General features: G+C 42.2%; 1 long non-coding RNA gene across 1 annotated transcript; it reads left to right on the forward strand.

The window, feature by feature from the left end:
- The first annotated feature begins 292 nt into the window (after nucleotides 1-292).
- LOC121397926 lies at nucleotides 293-1,771 on the forward strand. Its single transcript, XR_005964047.1, has 3 exons — nucleotides 293-334; nucleotides 1,075-1,204; nucleotides 1,640-1,771. It is a non-coding gene; the product is annotated as an uncharacterized LOC121397926 (long non-coding RNA).
- Nucleotides 1,772-7,642: the final 5,871 nt, after the last annotated feature.

The raw sequence follows: 7,642 nt of genomic DNA on the forward strand, positions 1-7,642 counted from the left end.
GGGGGGGGATACTGTCAGGTATTGCTGGGATTCAAGCCGGGGACCTTTGGGTTTCTGGCTCGATGCCTTAACCATTTGGCCAGGTGAGCAGCCTGTAGGGTTGCTTGCTAGGTATAACCTGGCCTCTGCAGTCCCAGCCCAGCTTCTGCCTGATTGGCCTCTCCAGCCCCAGCTCAGCTGCAGCCTGTTTGGCATCTACAGCCTCAACCCAGCTGCTACCTAGTTTAATCAGCCAATCAGGGCTGACTCTTCCCTATTTAAGGGTAGCTCTTAGACCACTCCTTGCCAGAGCATTGTATGGTGTTCCTAGTACTGCGGCAGCGCCCCTAACTAGGTAGTTCTAGCTCTTGCCCCTTTTCCCTTGTTATTTTGCCTTGCCTTGCCTTGTCTGCCTGTCCTTGTCTTGCTTTATCTTATCTTGTACCTTCCCAGCCTTGACCTTGTTCCGACCCTACATTGTACTCCTCTCTTGCTATATCTTGCTCCAGTCCTCTCTTGCTATCCTGCTCCAGTCCTCTCTTGCTATCCTGCTCCAGTCTCCCTCTCTTGCTATATCTGGCTCCAGTCTCCCTCTCTTGCTATATCTGGCTCCAGTCTCCCTCTTGCTATCTGGCTTCCAGTCCTCTCTTGCTATCTGGCTTCCAGTCCTCTCTTGCTATCCTGCTTCCAGTCCTCTCTTGCTATCCTGCTTCCAGTCCTCTCTTGCTATCCTGCTTCCAGTCTCCCTCTGCACTCTATCCCCAGTTTGATCTGATCTACGCCCGCACCAGTCCCATCCAGTCTGTTCCGGTTCCACTCCTGTCCCGTCCAGTCTGTTCCTGTTGAGTCGTCGCCCTCTTCTTCCTGCCTAGTCCACTCCTGATCTTCGCCCTCTCCGTCCTGTTCGGCACCTGATCCAGACTGACTCTTCGCCCTCATCAACCTGTTCCTGCTTTCCCTTCTAGTGTTCCCTAGGCACATACAGCTCCTGCCTCAAGGACTTGCCCTTTCCCTTCAGTCTCTACAGCACCCCCTACCTAATCCTGACACCCACTGACCCACAAGCTGACTTGATTCCGTTTGCCGTTTCATCAGACCCGCAACCTGATTCTCACTGCAGGAGATTAACATTATGGACAAGATGGGACAACGCTCTGGGAGGTGGATAAACCAGATTAGAAAAAAACAATCCTTTTTCTTCGAGAGAGAGTAGGAGGAGCTAATGGTATGAGAGCCTAGTCATCTTCCAATATGTTTTCATTCTGCTGTGAAAAGAAATAAATATAGAACATACAAGCAGTTGCTATGTTTCCCCTGTAATGAGGGTAGGTTGTTGGCATAAAAGGGAAGAGACTGTCATGGGGCAGGGCTGAGCAAATCAGGAGAAGCTGGCTGTGATGAGAGCCAAGAATGAGGCACATCAGGGACGTAACTGGGTGGCAAAGGTGAAAAATACTGGCACACAAGGACTAAATGCAAGGGGGGGATATCGCCTACATGTTTATTAAAAAGTGTAACGTTTCTGGGCCATGCCCCTTCGTCAGACATGGGTGGGCTGGGGCTGGAATGTAACTGGGTGAGAATGTAAATTCACCAGTAAGAACAATGCAGGTAACTTTTTTTACATATTCTTTATTTGGTTTTCTTTTCTTTTTTTTAGATAAAACAAAAACATTGTACAGAAAGAAGAAAAATGAAAACAACTAGGAATTGATATTTATCACTAAGCAATAGAATGTTTATCACAATCATCAATTGTACAATAACTTGTCCATGAACAATAAAGATATTAACTGATTGCACAGTTTTTCTTTTTATTTAGGGGCTATCCCGGGGAGAAAGGAAGGGTGGGGCGGATCAGAGAATCACAACCTTTTAGTTTTTATTTGCCTAGCGATCTTCACGTAGTTTTGTAACTTAGGGAAATTATAGGATTTTAGTATTTCCCTCAAATTTGTATCATCAGCTGGTTGGCTTCCTCTTGAGGAATTAAGTGGCTAAAATTTGGTTGTAGTCTGAAGTTGCTTTGAAGAGTACCCAGGTTGTCCATACTTTTATATATCGACTGGGAGATATATTTGTGTATGAGAGTAGTTCTTCCATTTGCTGTATGTAATTCAATTCTGCTACCCATTCTCCGGCTGTGGGTGATCTGGTGTTTTTCCAGTGTCTGGGTATTACAGAGCCGACAGCTGCTGTTTCAAAATCTATAAAACCCCTGGGTGCTATTTTCAGCAGTGCATTTGGGGAGGGTATAGATATTAATGCTAAGGACAGATCTGGGTGAATGTCTATTCCCGTAACCTTGGAAATTAATTGAAAGACTGTAGCCTAAAAGGGTTGTATTTGCTGACAGTCCCATCATATCTCCTTTCTGGTTGTTGCAATGCTAACGCTTGTCCAATACAACAGGGTAAATGGTGTGCAGAGTGGCTGGGCCTTTATACCATCTGGTAATTATCTTGAAGTTGCTCTCTTGTGCTTTGCAGGCCATTGCCATAATATGTGTAAGTGCAAAAGACAGTTCCCAGTCCTTTGTGTTGAATGCGATATTAACATCCCTTTCCCATTGTGCTTTGAATTTGAGTTCTTGGAAGCCTTTAAGATCCAGAATTATGGTATAGATTTGAGATAGAGTGTTAGTGGGTTTAGTTTTGGCTAAACATAGCTCATCAAAAGTGGGGGTTTCTGACAACAGCTTATTTTTCTCCGGATTTGTTTGGAACCAGTGGGTTAGTTGATGATGCATAAATCTCTGTGAGAAGCTATGTGTATGAGTATCCATAATATTTTCCAAAGGGGCCACTCCTGTTGAATTTCTCGTCTGTATGAAGGGATAGTTCTCCATGTGCTGCTTGCCTAGAAAGCCCCTACTTAGTAGACCAGGGGGAAAGGCTGCATCAGAGGTGGCATTGGTCCTGTTCTGTTAGATATAGATATGTGCCTTAGGAGCTTGTCCCAGACCATTCGTGCGTTTTGTATTGTCATAGGTAAAGGTAATTTTTTATTACCAGCTGTAGATGGTATTTTTCTGGTTAGGCTGGTGAAATACTGGCCAGGTGTTAATTCTATGTTGTGCCAAGGTCAAAATTGAAGATACTAGGCAATCGCACATATACTAAAAAAAACAAGGGTGGACAAAAAAATTGAATCTGTCACTCCCAGATCAAATTCGATTGCTAGTGGGTATACATCTTATGTAAGTACAGTTCTCTATTTACCTAGGTAGTAGAACTCTATGACTAAAATCCTAGTTTCTACAAAGGAATAGCACATCACAACTCTACTCACATCAACAGAGTATTATCCAGAAATCTAATTTTCTGTTTATTTCTTCCCATGTAAAGCGAAATGGAAGGACTATTTTCTTTATTGCTACTGAGTCAATAAATGTGAGTACTTAATAAAGCGATCATTTAACGTAATCATTCGCTGTTTGCTGACAATATATTAGTCATCACGTTATCTCTTCAAAAAATGAAATGATTCTGTTTGGGTGCTGTTAAACATCATCAACCAGTATTAACTATTGTATGCGTGATTGATTGAATCACATTCATTTATTGCAATAAGCCCTATGTGTTACTGTGGGAACCACAAGTAACCAATCCTAGAAAAAGCTCACATTTGCAATGAACTGTAAACTCCGTCAGGCCACTTTACTACACATAATCTCTTCAGTTCGTTCCTTGTCGGGTCTCAGAATATCAGCCGTTCAATTGCAGTACAAATAATTTGGATGGCAGAAATGACGGCTGACACTTTGCCCAATCTGACAAAATGATGATTTGTTAGTGCCCAAGTATCGTCAGCTAACACAAGTTGTGCACAACATGACTCATAGCAATTTAAAGTCATACTGCCGCAGAAAAACATGTTTTTTTTCAAAATGTATCAGTTAATAGTTCTGCTATGACAGAATTCCACACTGAAATCCATTTTTTAAAAGAGCAAACAGATTTTTTTTTAATATTTAATTTTGAAATTTGCCATGGGACTAAAAATGATGTCCATTTCCCAGGTGCCCCCAAAACATGTGACTTGTTCTCTGATAGCCTCAGTCACTCTGCTGGAGTGATATCACCCAGCTCCCCCCCCCCCAGCAGCCCATCAGCAGGCTATCAACAGGATAATGGACAGCTACCCAACTAACTGACACCTCTGTTGAAGGATCTGTTTGAATGTCTTAAAGTGAAAAAACCCTGATTTTTCCTGCTTTGGTGCTATTCTTATGTCTACCACTAGGTAGGGGTGGCCTTGGTCATGGTCAAATACAGTGAGAAAGGTAGAAACAATAACTGTCTCAAAGCAGTTCCATCCTGAAGTGCTGGCTGCTTCTCACAGAACAGAATCAGGCACAAAGCACTGAGATGGTTGGCTCCACATCGTTTGTCATCCTACTTTTTATTTTCTATACTTTTTATATTTTTTTCTATTATACTTAAGTAAGAATTTAGTTTAAAAACATTTTAAATACCGGTACTTTATTTGCAGCTGGTGTACTTGTTCCTTGACAGATGAGCCATTGCCATGCTGTTGTTGTATTTGAGGGCAAACTGTGTTAGGTACTTGATGCTTTTCAAAGAGCCCCATAGCACTTCCTATCAGGGTGAGGTAAGAGCTAAAAAAAAAAAAACCTAAAAATATCCCTTTTTTTAAAAAAATTCTGAATTTGCACACACTAACACCCAATTGTGCCTATATCTTTGCTAAACTGAAAATTCTTTACCGCTTTCTTAGGAATATTTTGCAATTTTTCTTTGACATCAGATCTAAAGGTGCAGTCAGTGACACCTTATGGAAGAAATGTTGCTAATGGAAATAGTCATGTCGAAGTGGGGATCAAGGGCTGCAACAAAAGATTTCTGTTTCCCCATTTTGTTCTGTGAGTTGTTCATGTAGGAGTCTAGGTGAGATAATCATAGCAGCATCCCACACAGTATAGTTTATAGTAAGTTACATTTTACATTGTGGTTGTCAGGGGCACTATGGATACAATGAAATTCTGCATGTTATTATATTGTGCAGAAATAAAATGAACCCTGCCCTATACCTTCAGCTACTTACTGTCAATTTGGTTAATGTGCTGCCCCTGATGCCGTACCCCTTTCCGCCTCAACAGAAATATGTTCTAAAAAAAACAATGTATTCTGTTCTTTCTATCCTCAATAACTCATAGTAAAAATACACCATACATTGCCTTCAATAGAAGCTTGCTAGGTATGAGCTGGCACATTTTACATTTTAAGTTTTGAGATTGTATTCAATAATTCTCAAAAACAAGAGTTTGAAATACCCTAATAATAAAACAAATTCAGGCAAGGGAAAAAATGTGATCTGAAAATACAGATGCTACCAATTTCTTTAGAAAGTTAGGTTGTTGTACATTTCAACAGCACAAAGCAGCTACCACAATTCTACCGATCTGTGAACATTAGTGATGGGCGAATTTGCGCCGTTTCGCTTCGCCGAAAAATTCGCGAATTTCACGAAACGGTGAAAAATTAGCGAAATTGGCGCCGGCGTCCGTTTTTTCGAAAAAAAATTTTTTGACGCCGGCGAATTTTTGACGCGAATTTTCGCAGGCGTTTTGCGAATTTATTCGCTGGCGGCGAATCGCGCAAATTCGCCGCGAATTCGCGCCTGGCGAATAAATTCGCCCATCACTAGTGAACATATGTTTTTTACTTCTTTTGCTTTTTTATCTCTGAAAATACAGCACTTTGGGCAACACTAAGTGCCATTCACAGTATATTGGGTTATGGGGAAGACACTTCCAACACTTAAGTTAAATGGCTGTTTGCATCGACTACAAATAGGAGAAGTTAGCCTTTGATGCAGGATCTCATGCTAAAGTCCCTGATTTGATTCCTTGGACCCTCGACAGATCACAATATCCTGGTGTGAATATCATGGCAGTCAATATCATGGCAGTCTTGATCACTGTATATAAGTAATTCCCATTATTTTATTAGATATAATGGGAGGTTAATGGGAATATATAAGTAATTCCCATTATAATGTGAGTTTTTTTTTTTATTAGCAAACAAGTGGCCTATGTGTACCAAGAACCCTTTTATTTTCATGCGACATTATTATAGACAGAAGGATTCCTTAAATGAAAAAGTATGTTATATAGGTTGAAATAGTCCTACTAATGTACCCTAATAAAAATAAAAGATACGTTAAAATAAACATATTTTAGTAATTCTATAATGGAAAATGCACCAAAATTGGTTTGCCTGCTGAACCAGATGGACGCGTACTGTTAGCGCTCCGTCCTTGAGGAGGATGTTTTGAGGGAAGAATAGCTTTCTGATTCCCCCAACAGCTATATACTACGATTGATTCGCTCTGTGTCAATGAGGGGGACCAGACAGGTGCAAAAACAGCAGCAGAAGGCAGTTACCGCTTTCTTTACTCCAGCCGCAGTCAAGTCTCCACACGCGGCCGCAGGGTCTGGCGCCATCTTGGAACCGCTGCGCAGCAAAAAGCCTATATCGCCGACTGCTATGTCTAATAAATCTCCAGAGCACGCCCTGCCACGGCCGCCCAGATAAAGGAAATGCTCCTGGACATGAAGCACACTCTACAGAGCGATATTAAGCAACTGTCTGATGACCTCAGGAAAGAGATCAGAGACTTGGGTGATCGCACTGCGCACATGGAAGAGAAAATGGGTGAGTTTGCCGATGCCCATAATGATTTAGCAGACTCCCACAATAAAACACGCTCTGACCTTGACCGCATGTCGGATAAAGTGACAGACCTGGAAGATAGGTCCCGCAGGAATAATCTGCGCTTCAGGGGCATACCGGAAACTGTACTCCCCAGAGATTTGGAAACCCATATCACTGAGTTACTTCGAGTGATACTGCCAGATCTTCATGCACTGGAAATGGCTATTGATCGTATCCATAGGGTTCCAAAACCCAGAACAGCCCCTGATAATGTCCCCAGGGATGTCCTTGCCAGATTCGTGTTTTACCAAACGAAAGACAAACTGCTCTCTCTTGCTCGTAAAAAGGAAAATTGGCCGAAGCAGTACCAGCACCTTGAAGTGTATATGGACTTGGCTCCTGCTACTCTGCTCAAACGCAAGGCCTTCGCAGAGATCACGAAAATCTTACGGCAAAATGACATCCCCTACCGCTGGGGTTACCCAGTCAAGCTCATCATTCAGCGTAATGGGACACCCACCATACTGTCTACTGTGAGTGACGCCAAAAAAGCCCTTGCCAGATGGGATCTGCCTTCAGCTCCTGCTACAGATCCTACTTCGGAGCGACTCTCACCGACTCACTCGCCAAAGAAGCTCCAGAAAGATTGGCTTAAAGTTTGACGCTTTCTCCTGAATGGTCCAATATTTTCCCATTCTCAGTTTGATTCTCGACGTCGAGATGTCTCCTTCTGATTCAGACGACTTTTCGACCTGTTCACCCCCCAAGGCTCCATACTAGGAATTGGAGTCGAGTAGTGGTTACCTGCTAAAAACCACAAGCACCTCGTTAAGTTCCAATGCTTTTATTCACCTGTTTACTGTTTCTTTTCTTTCTGTTTTTTGATTGTTAGTACATGGCATATATATTTTTTTCTTTTTCGTTTTTTATTACCAGGCACTAGGCATATTGTCAGTTTTCTATCTGATTGTGTCAGCCCTGTC

Source organism: Xenopus laevis, chromosome 9_10L, assembly GCF_017654675.1.
Source record: "Xenopus laevis strain J_2021 chromosome 9_10L, Xenopus_laevis_v10.1, whole genome shotgun sequence".
Lineage (NCBI taxonomy): Eukaryota > Metazoa > Chordata > Amphibia > Anura > Pipidae > Xenopus > Xenopus laevis.